Source organism: Balearica regulorum, chromosome 10, assembly GCF_011004875.1.
Source record: "Balearica regulorum gibbericeps isolate bBalReg1 chromosome 10, bBalReg1.pri, whole genome shotgun sequence".
In the NCBI taxonomy this organism is placed as follows: domain Eukaryota; kingdom Metazoa; phylum Chordata; class Aves; order Gruiformes; family Gruidae; genus Balearica; species Balearica regulorum.
In genome coordinates this window covers 9,487,557-9,507,364 of record NC_046193.1, presented here as the reverse complement: position 1 = coordinate 9,507,364, position 19,808 = coordinate 9,487,557, and the positions used below count along the sequence as shown (strand labels likewise).

Here is a 19,808-nt window from a genome sequence, read left to right as displayed (position 1 = left end):
CGGGTGGGACGCCCTTTCACCACGCAGTGCTGAACGTGCCAGTTGGAGTCCTCCGGTACATCTGCTCAGCCAGGAGGGCTGCGGGGGAATAGGATGTTGTATGCAACCCTGTCCTCAGTCTGAGTAGAGCAGAAGGCACCGATCACAAATCACTCCCCTCATATTTATTTTCACAAAAGACGCAGTCTAGCATACTCATATAAGTACTGATAAAGAAGTTGAGGCTGGCGAGTTATGCTTTAAATGACCGGTGCAGAGTAGTTATATATAGAATGATTAATTTTTTTTTAGAGGAGCCAAGGGCTGTCCTTAAGTTTATGAGAGACCTCAACAGCAGGTGGGAGCAGACAGCAGGTGAAGATTCATATCTCCCTGCAGAGGCCAAGACCTGTCAGCAGAGCTTTCCGAACATTAGCATTAAATGAGTATTGTATGCAAATAGTACTATTCCTTCCACCAAGGCTTAAGTCATATATCTGGCACACTACCTGCAGATGACAATGACTTGTTTATTTTATTAGATCATGTGCTACTCTCCCAAACTCAAATAAAATATTCATTTCTAAAGAATGTCAACAGCTAATGAGTGCTTGAACAGTTCACAAAAGCTCAATGCTCCCTGGAAGGTTGGATCTGTTCTTACTACAAGCTGGTACATTGAATTGTGTATATAGCATATACAAATGAGGGCTATTTCTGCATCTTTCACTTTTGTAATGCTTTTTCTTTGAGCTGGCTATGGTAAAGTATATACCACTTAGCATGGCCAATGATAAACTTAGTCATGCACACTGCAAAATTGTTTACTATATTTTTTTGAGGAAGAGAAGTCATTACATCCAAGACTTTGTCCATAGTTTGGATGGCAAGTTTGCTTCAAGTTTCTGGCTAAAAATCTAGAGTATGATTGCATTGCTCACTTCTAAAATTTGATGAATTAGAATAAATCAGACAAAAACACTGAAAAAAGATTCTAGATACTGTTTAGTTTTGTATTTTCTCTTAGTCTCTTATACACTAATTGGGACTGTGAGTGCTATTTCACCAGATTGCTTCTAATTGTATTTATTTGGATAAGAAATTATCTTTTTGTAGAAAATATTTGCTTTTATGTTCTGAAGCATGGCTCATTTGAACTGTGAAAGCTATGCATGGGGGTTTTTTATGTTCTCAGTAATAGGGTGAATTTGCCATGTCTGCAAAGTGATTAAAATTGCCTAATAAGGAGATAAGAACAGAGATAATAATTTTTAAAGTTATGAAGCAATTGTTGGGAAAAAAAGACATCATAAGTTTTTCAGCAGCTCTTCTAGAAAAGCTACACAGAAGTTGAGGTTCTCCTTTCTTAAAGGCAGAGTAGTTATGTATTTCTATATTTATTTCCAGCCAATTCCAAAGGTCCAAAGACAAGCAGCTGTGCATCATTGTTCTTACTTGGGGAGGGGGAAAGCCTAAGTCAAAGTAGAAGACTTGAAATTTGCCAGCAGCTTGCTGTAAAGCTACCAGGTCTAGAAGAGACCAGCAGGATTTATATTTCTCATATATATTTCATATGATACGATAGAGCCAAGCAGTATCAAGCCGTACACTCCCGTTTCAGTAATGTTTTCTCACAACGAACTCAAGTGCCAACCGAAGCATGAAAAGGGAGCCTTTCAGGAGAAGTTTTGTCCTTTTCTTTCTGAAGATGTTAGATCTGTGCGGAAGCAATGCATTTTTGTTGCCGCAGCAGTCAAGAGACAGCCCAGTGACAATTTCACACAGAGATGTGATTTATCATTGATTTTACATCACCATTACCAAAGCCACAAATGATGGAATGATAAAATTAGCCACACATTTCTATGTATTCTCTCTCTGCCAAGTTGTAGCCAAGGTTTGGGTCTGTGTAATTCAAGTTCATGGCAAATACAGTCTTCACGGTGCCCAGGTATGGTAAAGCATGTTTGCTTACATTCACTGATCTGCGTATGAGCATGAATTTTTACCACTACCTTTGCAAAAGCAGTGGTGCCACGTTCCAGGAGTCAACTTTAATTCAAGGCAAAACAAAGAAACACAAACTCTTATTAATCACTAATAAAATGTATCTAAGCATGGAAAATGTTTGTAAACTAAGTAAGCTTTAATGTTCATCATGAAGACAGAAATTACTAAGTGACACTGTGGCTACTTCATACTTGCCTTTAGCAGCCTTGTAGAGTTATTCTTTTGATCAACTATTTTGATTAAAATTGCCAGAACAACAAAAGAACTTTCATATATTACAGAGAATTTCTACTTTTCAAGCTCAGTCATTGTTATTCTTTACATGTTCTGCCATGTACAAAATGCTTATCTGAAGTCTTTAGAAAAGAAGAACAAGAACAAAAAAAAAAGACCAAAAAGGAAAGGAATGCTAAAAAATACATATTTCTCTAACAAAGCAATTTACTGTCAGTTTATGTTCTTGAATATTCAAGAACTATCTGCATTAAATACCATTTCAATTGTATTTTCCTCTCTTGATATAGAATCATTTTTCCAGCATATATACAAAGGAAAGCAGATTTTTAAAGTGTGCCTTTCCTCCTTAACCAGGATCTCTCATAGATGAGACACTGTTGTCACCAAAGGTCACCCGTAAGGAGGTTTCTGTAGCTCCTGTCACTATATCGATGATCCAAGTTTTGTCCTGATCTTTAGTCTTGTGGAGGAAGTAGCATAAATCAGTGAATAAATGCATAAGTGAATTCAATCTTTCTTGCAGTCCAGCAGGTATACATACAATTTTTATGAATTTAATACTGCACACAGAGGTAATGAAAAAATATTAGGGATCACTCATCCCTTTTGGAACAGGAAAATCTGTCAAAGTTGGCCAGTGGTCTGCAGAGTTCTGTACTGAAAAAATAGCGTTGTGTCTACTACACTGTTGCCTCTTCACAAGCAATGCAGGGAAACCTGAACATAGTGTTACTGAGGGACAAAAGGTCAAACCAAAGATTGCCTTGTATCTCCTTTTGTCAGCTGCAAAATTTATGTTGGTGAAATTTCTGTCTCAGAGCCCAAGCTCATTTGTCTAGCTGCATTTATGTGAGCAATGGAAATATTACAGGAGCCCTGCTTTAGCTGAACGCTGCCTTCCACCTACTGCTTGAGCACTGCGTTACTAACATCGATAACGAATTATTATTTGTGCTATTAGTGTTGAAGAAAGAGGAAAATCTAAATATTAAGTGGATGCTTGAGACACTACTGTAGTTAAGAAGTCATTTAGAAAGAACTGACAGCCCCAAAAGAAATATGTATCATATCAACTGAGGTGTTAAAAGGATTAAGGATTAAATAGGCACAAGATCAGAGGCTAAACTAGAGCCAAAATAAACAAATCTATTTAGTCAGGTATAGGAAGAGGCGATCAGAAGAAATGAGAGGAATTAGAAGATGCTGATGATGAAGGTGACTCACAGAGGATATTCAAGATACAGAGGTCACAGATGAGAGTTTCTAAACCACAAACTAGAATTGTTAAATCAAAACCAGATGACATGCAGAAAAACAGGCCATGATGGCCAGATGGCAAAATTCTATGAAGAACTGTTTGAGGATAAAAAAACCCCGTTAAATAATATTGCTTCGACAGGTGACAGAGAGCCATGACATGAAAAGCTGAAACAAAGTTTGCAGTCAAAAAGTCAAGAATAGAAAAGCTCTGGGTACTAGGCAAGGTACTAATAGATTTTCCCAGGTTGAATGTCAGTGCTAGGGATCATTTGTTCCAAGTGAGAACACAGAAGACTTGGTATTAATACACATTCCATTACCAAACAAAAATAATGGGAGGATTTGTGTAAACAACATAAAACTTTCTGTTGTTCCATGAGATCAAAATCAACACTGGCAGCTTTTAGAGAAGGTTTTCAGAGAGGTCAGTGCTCCCTAAAATCTGAGGGTTTTTTCCCTGAGAAAAACGAATAGCTTGATACAGTCTGCATGAATTGGCCTCGGGGACAGTTTCTAACATTTCATACAAATTTGTGATATTTGCCCATCTCTTCACAACCAGCGGGTTGTCCGCTATCAGCTACAAGATGCAAACTTACATTTACTAACTTCCATCATCACAAAAACAGTACCCAAAAGCTGCATCTGTTGAAAGGAAATTCTGCTTCTTACATCATTTACCAGAGTCTTTTGAATTCTGTGCCAGACACGCACATTTCAGCAAACTTTGTTTTTTCATGCTTGTTGCTTCCTTACTCATTAACTCTAAAAGTGTCACTAATTGGTGTGGAAAGCTCTCTAAAGGGACTTGGGCACTTTAAATTGTAGATCCTGAAAAATTCCCCTGCAGCTCGTACCTCAGTTTGATTGAGTTCCTACCTGAGTACATTTCTAACTAACTGTAAAAACCTCTAAACACCTAAATATCTGCTTCTGAACATGGCCAGACCTCGCAGGTCCTGACAGCGGATGCACTGTGTGCGTTTCCGTTCACAACAGCCTCTGAGACGACGCGGGCGCGTGGCCGGGTCTCATAGCAAAGGACCTCGCACAGAGCGCAGCAAACTGCTGCCGCTGAAACCTCTGGGAAGGGAGACGAGGAGATGAGCGATGGCCTTTTACCATTTGCCCAGAATTCAGATAACTGAGGTTAACTTCCTTTAAAGCGTCAGAAAGCACAAGTCTGCGTCGCCCATATTGCAGATGAGCGCTGTGCTGGAGGCGGTGTGGGTTTTTGCCATTGCCTCCTCACTAAAAGATGCGGGGCTGTGACAGCTGGTCCACGAGCCGGTGAGTCACGCTGCCATGGCAGGAAGGTAGGGATGGGGGGAGACCTCCGAGAGGCGGGTGGTCCAGGCACCAAAGAGCAGGAATCGCTACAGACATACTAAGATAACTATCTGACTTGTGAGTCAGAACGCAAAGATACAAGGATTAACAAACTTAAAAGCAAAAGACTTAGCCAGACAAAGATTGTATATAATCCAGTGTATATATAAACTCCTCTCACACTGCCCAGCCAGTGAGCCAAAGTGCTTGCAGGGGACTTCTTAGTGGGAAGTCACTATTTCTGATGGTTCTGAGACATGAGTTAGAAAGCACGGTGTCTAGTTTCCGGCTCATGAAATTTTGCTAGCCATTTTGAACACGTATTTTTAGCTTAAGTAAAACAGAATTTCAGTGAAACACAGAGTAAAGGCCTTGTTCCCCTCCACTGTACGGTTATACAGCAGTGTGGCCCAGATGAGGGAAGTGGAAGCGGTGGAGCTGATATGAAGTATCTGTGCAATAATATATAATTATGAAATATGTCAGCAGTCAGTGTGTAATCCCAGGCCTAACTATGGTGTCCGCCGATGGCAGTTAGTGCAAGATCACAGCTTCACTCGAGCAATAACCAGCCTCTAAGAGCGTGTTTTCAGGTAGGGGGGGGTTTCTTTCTTCTTCTTTCCTAACACACCGGCTCAGAAATAACCCTAAGTTCAATTTCTTGTTAATAATGCAGCATGTTAGATGATTTGGTAATTCTAAATATGTAGTTAAATAAGACAGACATGGTTTGTGAGTTGTGCATTATTTTCTTCTTTGCCAGCTGGGGAAAGAAAAACCTGTCTCTTTATCAAAGTGCGAAATGAAACAGCAATGAAGGATGTACTTGATGGGGGGGGAGTGTTCCTCAGAGAATTATTATTTGGATTCAACTTCTTTCCTAAAATAAAGGATTATTTAAATTTTCAACTGCCAACAAGCACTACTTTGTTAATTAGAGCCATTTCACGGGTACTTGTGCCACTTCATTTCCTATGGAGACAGATCTGGGGGATCATGAGAATTTTCTAATGATACCTCTGACAATTTGCTGTTTTATAGATAATCTACACTGCTAGCCTGTGCTAAGGAATACCACTACAACTACTGAACCTATACCATTTTATTATCATCTACAGTAAGACTATGCCTCTAGGAAGACATTGCATGTTATGAAAATCCTGGGAATCAGGATTTTTCTGGTGCTAGATTATATGCTAATTAATTTTTTTCTAACTCTTGGCACAAAACAAGAAGAAAATCCTAAAATCAGCATATCTAATTTGTAGCAACCCCAAGGTGTAACTAATATTAGCACAAGTTATGGTTCAAGCAGGGCGGGGAGAAAATAAATTCATAGCTGAACCTCTTTAGGGAGAAAAAATTCAAATTTAATATACCACCCACAAGGAAGCCAGAAGCCATGTTTGCTATTGTTAAAAAACCAACAAACAAACCCCCTCAATACATACTCACCTTTTTTGGCACTGCAGATCAGAGCCAAGGGATAACATCATATTGTTACACTCTGAGTGAGTGAAATCATGTTAGCAAGCGCTTTTATCTGAGTGTTGGTGACACCTAACAGATATTCCCCAGGGCAGTGGCAGGTCACAGATTTGTTAAGACTTGGAGTAGTTGCTTTCCTTTAAAATTGTGATTCTTAATGATCTGTAGGAAAATCAGTTTTGCTAATCTTTTTGCTGGTGATAGGTCACGCATCCGCCATCGTACCTGATTGGCCATTCAGACACTGGGTCTTGTGATTGCAGATCTAACTCATAAATTGTAATGTAGGAATAAAGCATTGCAAGCCATGGGAGAAGCACAGAGAGGAAGGGAGGGGCAGGAAGCGAGTCAGTCTGTCACGGGAAGCCAAATGGGAAAATAACAGTAGGAGAAGAACAACAGCCAGATAAGGAGGACGAGAAAAGAAAGAAAATGAGAATTAGTGAAGAAAATGTTGATCCCGCAATAGATCTGTGTTGTCGTCTTCTAATTTCTGTCCTTTGGAAGAGTAATTGCAGTTTTCAGGTAAAGCCATGATTACCTGGTGCATCCTGAAGCTCCTCTGTGGTCCCAGGCCATTTCTAAGAAACTGCATAAACCCCCAAACGATCTTGCAGCAGTGCTTATTGGCAAAGGAAAGCATCAGCGATGGTATTTCTGTCAAGAAGTATGTATGGAGTCTTAGCGCTGCATTTGACAGCTATGCTGCGGATGGCAGCTGTGATCCTGCTCCCGCAGATGCAGACCAAGCAGGAATGGGGAGGGGAGGGAAAAGCTGGAGAAGTTGCTGTCTGGGAGGTAAATGCTTGGTGCAAGCTAACGTAAGGAGCTATATTTAAATGTTGCTGCACTACCATGCGCTCTCACATCATGTGTATAAGAGTCCTTGTCCCTGCTAAGACATAAGCTCTCAGGCATAACTTTTAAAATGCATCTTTTTGAACTTAACAACGGAGCTGTTCCATGCTTCAGACTAAGCTGGCAGGACTGGAGGCCTGATGGGGTGACAAATAATAAAGGACCCCTAAAGGGCTGGGGAGGCCAGATTCCAGCTCTCGTCAGAGGGCACCACATTGCTGCACAGAAACAGAGCAGGGTTTGCACTCATTCTGTAATTTCTCCAGCACAGCTCATGTCTCCTGCCATCCCCAAAAATAATAATAAAAAAACCTAGGAGAAAACAATAGCAAAGCATGTCTCTTACTGTGTCTGGAAAGTGCCAAGCAGCTTGCGGAGGCTACTGCTGCAAAAAACTAGCAAATGACAGTGATGTGAAGTTAATGAGGATCAGGACACTTGGCGGTGGAGGTTTCTGTGCTGCAGGAAGGAGTGGGGCTCTCAGGAGGTCCCGATAAGCATTAGCAGTTTTGGATGCTCAGCCAAAACTTTTGTGGTTTGCCTGTTAGTACTGAATCTCTTTTTTGTTCAGCCGTTACTTTATACTGTGCGGTCTGGCTAGCAGTTGTACAACAGCATTTAAAATATACAACATGCTGTGAGACAGTATGCAGCTACCTTGTCAAAGATGCCAGCATTAAATTACAAAGAGGCTAGTATATGCCATATATAGGATTCAACCATTTTGCCTGTAAAAGTCCAGATAGCCAACTTCTGTTATCGTTGAGTTCAGGATGCGGCAGCTGTCTTGAGTATAGCAAGCAAGGGTGAGAGAAGTACAAGGAAGGGGAGGTGGGTTGTCCGTAAGCAGTCTGGCCTGGGAAAATGAGGAAGAGAAGAGGTTGGTGATCTCTATTTGGAATGACTAACATGGAAAGAGAGTTCTCTAATGTCTCCACAGTGCTTTTCACATGAAAGTGCAAGGGTTGTTTGCGGGGTGAATACAGCAGAGGCAGTGATTATGGGTTTTGAAGTGAAACACTGAAGAAGCTCTACCTTTAGGTGTGGGGTTTGACTTTCCGTCATTTATTTTTAATTTGATGAAATTGATTTCTTCTTGGACATTATTGACTTCGAGAGAAAATATATAGAGTAGGGCATTTGAACAACAACATTGCTGTGACACATCATAATCCTTTGTGCTCTGCAATGGGTCCTTCTTTTCTTAGTAGTTAACTCTGTATTAGTGAAAATAAGTTCCATATTCTTAAAGGAGGTGGAACAAAAGATGCAGCTACCCCAGAAGCTGTGTAAGAATTACAGAGGAAAGCTTAAAAAGATCTCATAAGAGAAAACAAAGACACTAGATTAGCTTTGAACCTGGGAGTTTCCCACACCGCAAATCAAGTGCCTTGTCAGAAACAGCACAGGTGTACACCACATGTACAGGTTAAAATGTAGTCCTGAGTGTCGTGATGACAGTCCTGTGTTCGTAATGTATACGTCCCAAAGAGTACTTACGCATCTGTTATAAATTCAGGTAGGATAGAGACAGAGGAATTTCTTTCTAAGTTACAGTATTGTAAATACAGCTTTGGTCTATTGGTATCAATGAAATTATTCATATGTGAATTTGTCCCAGAGGTTTTTCTTTTTCTTGTAATAATAGTTTTGTAGACACCAATATTTAAATACTTAGGTATCTCCCCCACTTTAAGACATGGTGAAAGATTATGTTGAGACTTTGCTGTGGTCTGATAAGAGGAGTGAGGAATTCTCTGCAGGAGCAGGTCGGATATGTACTGTGGTAAGGATATAAAAGGGCTGAAAAACCCTTGGAGGCTTCACAGCTTTCTTTATGGCACAGTGCAGCATAAATGGAGGAGCTGGGTTAAAACAGACCAGGAGTTTGAAGAAGAAAACCAACATAAAGCTGTTTATGTGACATTGCCAAAATAAAAGTGTTTTTAAAAAAATAAAAAATATGCAGAAACTTACTTTTACCACTCGATACCACAATAGGTGTTTCAGCAAATTTTTGTATGTAGCACAGAAGTTGAAAGTAGCACATGCTTCTGGTAATTATGAAAAATCAGTGAGTTTTTCGGTTGCAATTTTGCACCAAAAGAGCAGTTTGGGCTCTGTGGCCCAGCTTTATCAGGGGCCAGATAAAGCTTAGCACATGATCAAGGGCTGAAGCCTTTTGGGGATGCAGGGCATAGGGGATTGAACCCTTCCAAAAAAAAAAACCAAAACCAACTCTGGTGCCTGCGTTTGTGAGATCCACCACCTTGGATCCTGAAAAGAAAGGGGGAAAATTCAAAGAAGAAGAAGAGATATGCCAACTCCATAAAATGAATTGCTTTGTTGTTTTTATTCATAGCGTGCACCAAGAAGTCCTGAGTCAGCTTCGGGCCAGTGTACTAGGCACTATATTCCACACATAAGAAATAAGGTGATTGCTGTCATCAGGCTCGTACTGGCCAAAGAAAGGTCTGCCAAATTGTTCTGCCATAAGAATGCATTCGTTGGCCAGGCTGGAAATTAGAGAGAATTTGATCAAGAACCGAACACAGGTTTTGCATCAGCTCTGGTTAGTCCAGGCAACAATAATACTGAGGGAAAAAAAAAAAGTGTCCATTGTGCTCATTGTGCTTTAAGCATCTTTGGGAATTAATTAAAATACATGAAAGGATTAGTAATGAGCTGTGTGAACTTTGCTAAAAACCTGACCAATATTTACATAATTCATGCATCCCACCGAGTGAGAAGCTGGCAGTCAGACTAGCATCACTTCTACATAATACTACTGCAACAGGAAAAGGAAAATATTTTCTACATCCTGAATCAGTTATTTAAGCCCTCTGTACCTCCTTGGGAGTATGACAGAATCGATCAGCCAAGCTGAACAACACTGGCATTGCAAACATTTATTCATACCATCTGGTACAGAGTCAAATCCAAGTAACAAAGGCTTTTATTTTCCCACTAAGGCTGAAGGTTACATAAATGTTACCCACATACTTGTGGCATCCCAACATGTTATTCTCACGTGCTGTAGAGAGATTGACAATTCCCAGACCAGAACAAGACAGAGAGCCACGAAGATTCCTGCAGCACAATTGCTTACTAATACCACTAAATGTACATTTTAGACCCCATGAAGAGCATTAAGTTCCCCTTGTTCCATTTTGCACAGATAATATACATGGTCTAACATGACAGGCAACATCTCCAGTGGCTAAATGCGAGGGTAGTAGTGATGGGTTGGTTTTTTTTACTTATCTGGGATGATCACTTATTTGAATTCGCTTATGGCTCTATTTCAGGCAGCTGCTCATAAACTAGCTTGGCATCCTGAACTCATGAAAGTAAATACATATTTGATGCTTCACCAGTGTATTGTCAGTCTGATTCGCTGCTTTTTTCCCAAATATTCATATGCCCATGTGAAACCTGTTATTCTTCATCATGACTATAAATATCTTCTGAATGAGTTTTAAGATTTAAATGTTTTGTAAGGGGTTGTGCAAAAAAAAAAAAAAAATAATTAAGAAATACAGACAGTCCTTCAGAAAGTTTAACGATGTGGATTAACATGTTAAAAATGTATTTTTTCATAACTTCCATTTCAGAATCAGGTGCACCTTATTTACAGCCTTACAATTAAGACATTTATATGAAGCAGGTTCAGGCTTTTAGAGCACAAAGATAAACTGAGATCTGAAACATAGCACGTTTGCTCACCTGGTGCTGGTCTCTCCTATTTATGAGATGCTGTAATGGGCCAGCTCCTCCAGCAACTCCTGCTCCATGGAAGGGGCCACATCCTGCAGGTGCAAAGCTGCCAAGGAAATTTTATATTTCAGCATGCAGAAAAATAGACCTGGTCAGAATTGTTCTTTTCCTGAAGGCAACATTACAGGCAAATAAAAACAACTAGCTAGAAAACTTCAATTTTTTCAATGAGAAATTGATGTGTTTGACATGAAAAATGGAAGATTTGTTTCTCCAAAGTGCAGTTCATGCTTCTATTTTCATGATGTTTTATTCAAACTGTATTTTCCATAAAAAACCCAGCACATACTCATTGTTTCCTGAGATATTGTCACGGTTCATGACAATAGCTGAATCTCTCTAAATGAAGAGCATCAAATAAAATGTTGTTAGGGAGTATGGGCTGCTCGGCTTTGATGGGGACAGGATTTTAACCATAAGGCCAGTAGGATCACTATGATATGGGGCACTGTATTCCCTAGCTCTAAAGATAAATCAAGGATGTAACATATACCATGGCTAATTTTTGACAAATTTAAAACAAATAGCCTAAATTCAATTCCTTATCCTGAGATGACCTGATGGTAGTCACAGAGAAAATGGGAAAATCAGGATGAGATAGTAAAAACTTTCCAATAGTCCTTTAAAGCTCTTCCTTTTAAAGCCAAGCCATGGCCACACACGAGAGTCTTCTCTGCAAACCTGTTTTTAAGAAGCTGCTATGGAAATTTCCATTCTTAAACATCAGGCCAAGCTCCACTCTTACCGCATTCAGATGAAGCAAGATCTGTCTCTTTCGGAAAAACTCTTAATGTCTCAGTTACATGACAGTATTGAATGTAGTGGTGGGTCGAGCCTGGCTGGATGCCAAGTGCCCCCCAAAGCTGCTGTACCATTCCAGGTGCCCCACTGTGTCACTCCCCTCCTCAGCTGCATGGGAGAGAGAAAATATAATGAAAGGCTCGTGGACAGAGCTAAGGACGGGGAGAGATCACTCACCAATTACAGTCACAGGCAAAACACGGGCAAAACAGCCTCAACTTGGGAAAATTAATTTAATTCATTACCAGACAACTTAGGAAGTCCCAAACCCTGATACTGTCAGAAGCTGCAAGGGCTGCTTCTTCTGTATACCTACCCTGTTCATCTATTTTTGCCAGGCAAAACATTATGTTAGGCATATGTCTCACCCACCACCAGAAGCATGTTTAAGAGTTTGGATTTCATGATGGCCCACAGCTTTCTGGGACAGGTAAAGCCTGGATGGCACCGGGCACTTTGTGCCTCGTAAGGACAAATGAGACTTCACCTTTTCCCTTGTAACAACTTTATCTCAGTATAAAAGCTCCTACTGTCTCCTGAACATTTTGTTATTTAGTCAGTTAAATAATGCAGCTGGCACAAAAAGACCTAATTTATCCTTGTCTGACTGATTCCCAGTCACCTAAGAAAAGAAGCTGTCAAATAGAGAGCCAAATCCTGTGGCACCTACACAACAGAAGAAAGCAATGGGAATGTTCCCTGGGAGATCAAATAAGGACTCGAGTGTTTGATTTCTGCAGCAAGAATAGTGCACAATTGCCAGATGTTTATGACTTTAAAGAAAAACTGGTTCAGAGACAAGGATCTCAGAAGAGCTCGCACTGAGTGCTGAGTGCTATGCGTATGAGATGTGTGATACTGCGGCTTCTGATCCATCTGCTAAAGGACAAGACATTCATTTAAGGCACCAGACAAGACTGTCTGTTGGTCACGTAACTCAGAAGTGTCTTAATGGCATAGTTTCAGACTTCTGCAAAACTAAAAAAAAAAAACCAACCAACCAACGCCCACAAAACCCCAGCCCTTTCTACTGCTGTTATGAGACAGCTTGGTGAAAAAATTAGCATTCTTGACTGTATTCCCAGCTTACTCTCCAGGACAGGGCCAGGGTCCTACAACACACGTTTCATAAAATAGTATATTTGGTTCATAATCATGTACTGAATGAGCTCTGAAAAAAACCCATTCTGATAATTGCAATTATTTTCTTAAGATGCTGTAAGTAGATAGATTAAGGTTCAGATATAAGGGAAGACAGCATTGGAGACAGTATCGTCATTACTTTCAATGTTTATATTGCCATAAAAAGAGAAGGGTGAAGAGTTTTGCAGGATTGGGATAAGAATGGTAAAGAAAAAAATGTTTCAAAACAAAATCAACCTCTTTTGTGTAAACAGAAATCATTTTGCCAGAACAGTCAAAAGCAGGAAATTAATAACTTAGCCTTTAGACTATTATGGCTAATTTTTTAAAATTCTCATTTACCATATAGATGAAAGGTAGGTATGTCATATTTCCTTGGTACCTGAGCTCTAAACCAGAGACATCTCCCTCCCTCCCTAGGTGGAGAGTTCAGCGACAACACTGCAGAACTAAACTGGAGGACCTGATTTTTCAGAGTATTTGACTTTTATGTCTGGAGTTTGATAACATCAGTTAATTATGAAGGACTCCTTTATCATTTCTCAATCTCATTGACCCTGAATCATGCAGTTAAGCAAGAAAAAAGCAGTTCTCATAGTCTGAAATTAGAAAGAAAACTAGTCATCAGATAGAGATTACTATCGGAGAGAAACATTTGGATTTAAACTAAACTACTTCATATACTTGTGTTTAAGTAGCATGAAATGTAGCACGTGCTTAAGTGTATCGATTATTAATCAGGCCCCTGAAATAGGCCCTCAAAACAGACTTTAAGGGATATATCCTTTCTTCTCCTAGAAATGTTAAATGTATTTTTACACCTATTAGAGTGAGACCAGCCTCACTGAAATACAGGGAGGCGCATATCCTAGTTCCCTAGGTTTGCAAGTGCCAGGGACTAAGAAGCTTGTATAGGACAGGACGTGGCTTATTAAAATTTTAATCTAATTTTAACGTTTTCATTGACCAGACTGTACAGTTAATACTTTAACAATTTTGCTCCTTCTCTCCCTGTAAATCTACAGTTTAAAACAGGCATGTCCTTATTCAAAGCTTCCATAAGAAAGAGACTCTTGTGTTAAACATTTATGTCTCACTGCTAGCTTTAAAAATTACTCATCTTTAATAAAGTTACCACAAACTGCACAATTTATTTTTGCACAACAGAAGTCTATCTTTTTTCCCTGTCCAGTAAATATACAAAAACAGGTGGCTAGATTTCCTGAGAAAAATCCATTTAAAATGTTTACTTGTTTTAAGGTATACTTAGGAATTTTACATGCTCTTAAGAAAAACTTTTTATTCAGTCAAGTTTCAGTAGTAGTTTTTCTTTTCACCTGTATTTTTAAATATTCTCTAAATCTACATCTCATTTTATTTTATATCTGTGCTGTTTATGTATTATTTTCAGATTAGGAAAAAAAAAATCTTCAAATAACAGTGGAGAAATACAGCATGTGGTTATGTTTTCCAAGTAGTTTGTTCAGTGGTTACAGTTCATAAGGAATGCCTAAATACATGGTTATGTGGCTTATTTTAATTTCATAATTATCGTAAACAATTGATACTGTAAACACAGTGCAACATCTGAAAGGGCTCCCGTGGACATCCTAGGAAAATGCTGTCCAGCCTTTTTGAAAAGTGTGAAAAAGCAAAGTCTAATACATTTACAAAGTATTTTCTTGGGTTTGTTTTTCTGTTTGTTTGGTTTGGGGTTTTGGGTGGGGGTTGTTTTGTTTTGTTTTGTTTTGTTTTCATTTAAAGATTCTGGATTGTAACGTTTTCCCACTGAAGTTCACAAATTAGATTTTGTTCCTGGTTTTGTTGCCGTTTTTGGCAAACCAGGGTTTTAGGAGTTTTTTTTGGCTGAGCCGCCCTGTAAATCCGAAAGAGCGTTGCCCTCCCATTTTACCTCTTTGCCTAGAACCATGAAACACGCAAAGCATTGACAGGAGTGAGCCCCTTTTCCATGACAGCTACCCTGCAGGGGGACAGCCGCGGCCCCAGCGGCAGCTCCCGGGCAGCCTGGGAGAAACGGGATGCTCAGCAGCTTCTGAGAGCACCCCGCTCCGCTGATTTTGTTGGGATTTGAAGGCGTTTAACACCTTGCGGTCAGTCACATCAGGCACCGTGGGCTCGGATCACCCCGCGTGTGGGGACTCCAGGCTCTTGCTTTCCGCCTGACTCTGCGCCGTGCTTCCGCTACCCACAAGAGCCACTTCCACCTCTCCAGTCTCTTTCTGGTTCACTGATTCAGACACACTTGTCGTAGGCCTCAGGATGGAGGGATGTGAATAGGTGATCCAACGGGAGTGCTAGGGTTTGCACTGCATTCCTCTTACCGTGTTAGAACCCTCTTCTCTGTTATTTCACTCCTTGGTGCGTATCTGAACGCACCGTGCTGCACTGCTACCAGGGGATTTTCCTTCATCGTATTGCTATTGCAAATAACGAACTGTCAAATAGCTGGGAGATTTTTTGATTCCTTTTATTCTCATGAAGAAACAAATGATCGGATCTAAATCAGGAAATTCCAGCACGGGGTTGCAGAACTGAAGAAGCTGTGGATGGGGTGGGAGAAGGGGAAGGTGAAAGGCAGATGAAAATTTACTTCTTCTTCTTTTTCTGGGAAGATGCCATGAACGCGGACTGCATTTCTATGTAGCGAATTTGAAAGAGTGTTGTGTAACTCATGTTCAAAATAGTAATTGAAATGTATAGTGTTTATTACATTCCCATATGTTTGTAATCGAGGTACGACTCTAGTGGATGGGAAGCAAAAAGCTATAATTTGCTGCTTAGCATCAGAGCTGTTGCACATTCATTTAAATAGCTTTATTTATCTTCTTCCTCATAAAGAACCTTCCATACTGTAAATTTATTGAATGGTTAATGGCCCAAAAGTATGGGGTTCATTACAAAATGAAGTATTTATTGCAGTGTTAATTAAATAAAAGCATTGTAATCTTTCCAAATTGAACAATTATGCTCATTTGAACATTTTAAACAGAAAATCTTTTATATACTAATTGAGTTGCATAATGAAAAGCACGTGTAATGGAAATTTTAATCAAAACAAATACTGAAATAATTTGAACACTTTTTACAATATAAAATGTCTACCTCAGTTTTTATTAGAAATATTATAACAGCCAGATTAGTTTCAGAACTCATGACCTTTGAGTGCGGTATATTATTTCTGAGCTGATAGGCCACCCTCACATACCAGTTGGCTAACCCCTTAAACATCAAAGTTACTGCTTGGCTACCAGCCTCAAACCATGACAGACTGGCTGCAAGCCCAAAACTTGACAGCCTGGCGCTAGGCCTGTAGCCTTAGCTGACAGCCTTTTCTGCAAGGGGCTGATGAATGATTTCTGGCAACTTGTGCTGCGCTCTGACTGACTGGGAGAATAGCATTCAATCAGGAAAATGTGCACAAAACCTCCGCAGGTCTGTAAGAGATGGCACTTTGCCGAATGCCCAGATCAACGCCGTGTTCACACCCAATTTCTTATTTATTTATTAAATTTCATCGAGCAACCCTAGAAAATTTGCAACTGCAATTGTATTTCAAGTGGCTCAGCCACCTAACATCTAGATTTTATTCAAAATTCAAGACTGTTCTTTTGCTTCTCTCTGTTTCCTGTTCCGAACTCTTGTAGGCATGGCTGCCTTTGTTTTTTCATTTGCGGACAAAAGCTGAATAATGCGTATTCACTTGTGAGCCTGAATAAAATTCCTAAAAGATGAAACTGCATGCCACAGACTTGCAGCTGAATTTTTTCTGTTTGGAGGAAGGCATGTAACCCAGTCTTTTTTACTGGGAGTTTTCTTGTTTGTGGACTGGCATTTCCTAAATTCTATTCCCATATAACAATTTTATATTATTAAATTGAGGGAAAAGGAAAGGAACCATTTAGATCCTTTTCTTTGCTTGGTATAGTTGCACTGTAAGGAGTGGTCCATTAGTTGACATCAAGATTTTGCTGGGATTATCAAGAGATTTAAGGATAACTCTCCAGAAAAAAGCCCATGTAATTAAAAGGTATCAACAGTAAGCTGACAGTGTATTGATGAAAATGCTTTGGAAGCAAATTCCTACTCACTTTATCCTTAAAATGAACAATTATTTATAGGAATATGTAATAGTAATCCTTTACAATGACGGAACATAGAGGTTTCTATAATAAAATGGGCCTAACTGAATACAAGTGGAAAAAAATGGGGTGTTATTAGGCAAAGGAGATAGTTTTTACATCTGAACTGTAATGAACACTGTGACCGTGGAATACACGTGTAGCAAGGGATTTTAATGAAGCTGAAACAATATCTAAAATGTAAAATCTGTAGATGTAGTGAAAGCACCTGTGATGGTGACATTTTCTGGTCTCATGTACACTGACATAGGTACCAGTCTCTACAGGATAAAGCATGTTACTCCATTACTCGTATTGCTAATATGAAAGTCTACATGCATTAGCAATTTTTTCCTGTTACACAATATGTCTTTGTAGCTATTTTAGTGACAGGTTGCACGTTAACATGAATAGGCATTCATATGATACCAGTAAAGATGAGTCATTGCCAACACATGGTGACACTGATATTTCTAGATCGCTGCTAATGGGATATGACAAACCCTAGTGAAGAGTCGGCTATAGCAGTCTTTTATATTACAAAAGCCATTTTCATCCCTTTTCCCAGAAAGTCTGAATGAATTAGGAGAGGAACCACTTGCAGTGAAAACTTGTTCTTATTTGTCTTACATTAGTGTGGAATAGATGTCCTGCTGTTTAGAGCAGAGAGTCAGTGCAAGCAGGAGGGAATCTAGCCGTAGGCTTCCTGAAATTATCCCATCATGATCTAGCAAGCTAGATGAAAAAAAAAAAGCTATAAATGTGAAACAAATATACAGAGCAATATATAAGCAGATCAGAGAGCCTACTAATTTTTATGCATAGGGATGATTAATGAAATGACCAAGGATAGTGATGAAAATATTACCATGTTTGTATTTATTCTATGTAGCCTTTTCCACCTAAGACACTGCAGAAAAGATTTTTCTTTCCTGGGTTGCAGAAGGAACATTTCCATCCCAAAGAGATTTGACTGTTTAAAAATCCAGGTGAGCAAAACCAAAATGACTTCACTGAATAGTTTAACATAATATCCAGAGTATACTTCCTAACTAAGATATCTCAGTTTCACTTAAGAAACCAAAAAGGAGAGTGGTTTTTTTGTTGCTTTTTTTTTTTTTTTTTTAAGCAGGGAAACCATTTACAGTCTTATTGTAACCATCTGTGAGAAACACCAAGACAAATGAACTCAAGTTAGAAGGAGCAGCAGACAAAACATCACTGTGTGCACCCACCGACAAGCACGTTTCACAGTTCAACAGCTCACGGTTCAATCCGGGGTGCTGGGAGGAGGCAGTAACTTGCACCCCCTCGCAGGGCCAGGCTGTGGGCAGCCAACAGGGGAGGGGAAAGAGGGGAAAAACACAACTGTGGAGAATTATAGTTTTTGCTGGTGAGGGCCTGCGAGGCATGAAGATGAGGACATTGCTCCTGGAAGAAGAAACTTCCTTCTCTGAGTAAAAGCTGCCACTCTGTGGGTTCTGACCTCCCGCAGGCCAGCACCCACCTGCTCACCAGAGCTGGCATGGTGCAGGTGTCCTGCCTTCCTTCTCCAAGGTCCTGGGCATGAAAATAACAGATTGTTGCACCCAGGTTGAAAATACCATCCAGATCAATACACTACCAATGTGCTTTCAGTAGCAGTCTTCATGAAAAACAGCAAAAAAAGGAGTAATCTTAATTATACTGCTAATAACTACTCCAAGAAGGTGCGGGAGCTGCATTTCCATGGACTGTCAATGAACTGTGGCAGCAGCTCCTCCAGGTGAGACCTGGGCAGGGTTCGCTGCCTACTCTCCTTGCTCGCACACCACTGAGACAGGGTTTGTGCTCAGGGACCCACAGGCTCCCTCCTTTGCCTGCCCGTTAGGGCTGGCAGCAGATTTGGACTTGGTGGAGCATTTCCTCCTGTCGTTCCATGGTTATTCACAAGCATAGCGTTGTTTTATTGAGAAAGAAGAGGTAGCCTAGGTATTCCTACTCTCTGCTCTTTTCTGGATCTGTAGGAAGGCGATGGGATAAAGAGAGGAAGCGAGCAAGTACCTTATCTGCTAAACTGTTAAATTGTGCCTAAGCCTGATGGAGAGTTGAGACACTGTAAGGACTTTCACAGTGTTGATAACTCCTGGCTGTAAGCAGAACTATATTCAGTTAGAGAAACAGCTACAGAAATCTCTCCCTAAAAGCTAAAAGGAGGAATAAGGGTTACAACATGTATCTCAAACATATTAGCAAGTGTTGAAGGAAACTGAAAATCACTTTCTTCCAGGGGTTATTTGAGGATTATGAAAAAGTAACATAAAAAAGGGCTGTTTCTCCTGTGATTGCCTCAAATTAATCATTTTAATCTTATTCTTACATGATGTCTCATGTTACTTTGGATCAGGATGTAAATCTCCCAATTGTTCCCACTAGCCAGTGTGTTTTCTGAGTACACGTTCCTGGGAGGTATGCTCCGAAACACCTCTGGGGCTGCTGCTGTCACTATGAGCCCAGGCCACAGGACCGCCCCGGAGCTAATCCCTTTTCCCCCCAGAAATGCACCCAGTGTTGATTTTGGGTCCACAACCTTAGATCCACCCTGCCTGCACTGCTTACTTGCTGCCATAGAGACAGGCATGACTACGCCAGTACAGAAAGGGTGGGAGCCGCAGCCCCGCAGCCTGCTCTGCCCTCAGGAGCTTCAGGTGAACGGTTTTAGATGCGTGCGCACCCGGGGACCAGCCGGCAGCCGGAGCTGCTTCGCTTCTGGGCAGGGAGCAGAGCATCAGAGGCTTTTCTAGTATC

At 40.3% G+C, this 19,808-nt stretch overlaps 1 long non-coding RNA gene across 1 annotated transcript in view; it reads right to left on the bottom strand.

The window, feature by feature from the left end:
* Positions 1 to 2,111: 2,111 nt before the first annotated feature.
* Positions 2,112 to 19,808, bottom strand: part of LOC142603144 (uncharacterized) — a 50,100-nt gene continuing 32,403 nt past the window's right edge. The window contains exons 8-9 of the long non-coding RNA XR_012837019.1: positions 10,888 to 10,984; positions 2,112 to 2,883 (exon numbers count right to left, since the gene is read on the bottom strand). This is a non-coding gene — a long non-coding RNA (uncharacterized LOC142603144). The remainder of the gene's footprint in view (positions 2,884 to 10,887; positions 10,985 to 19,808) is intronic.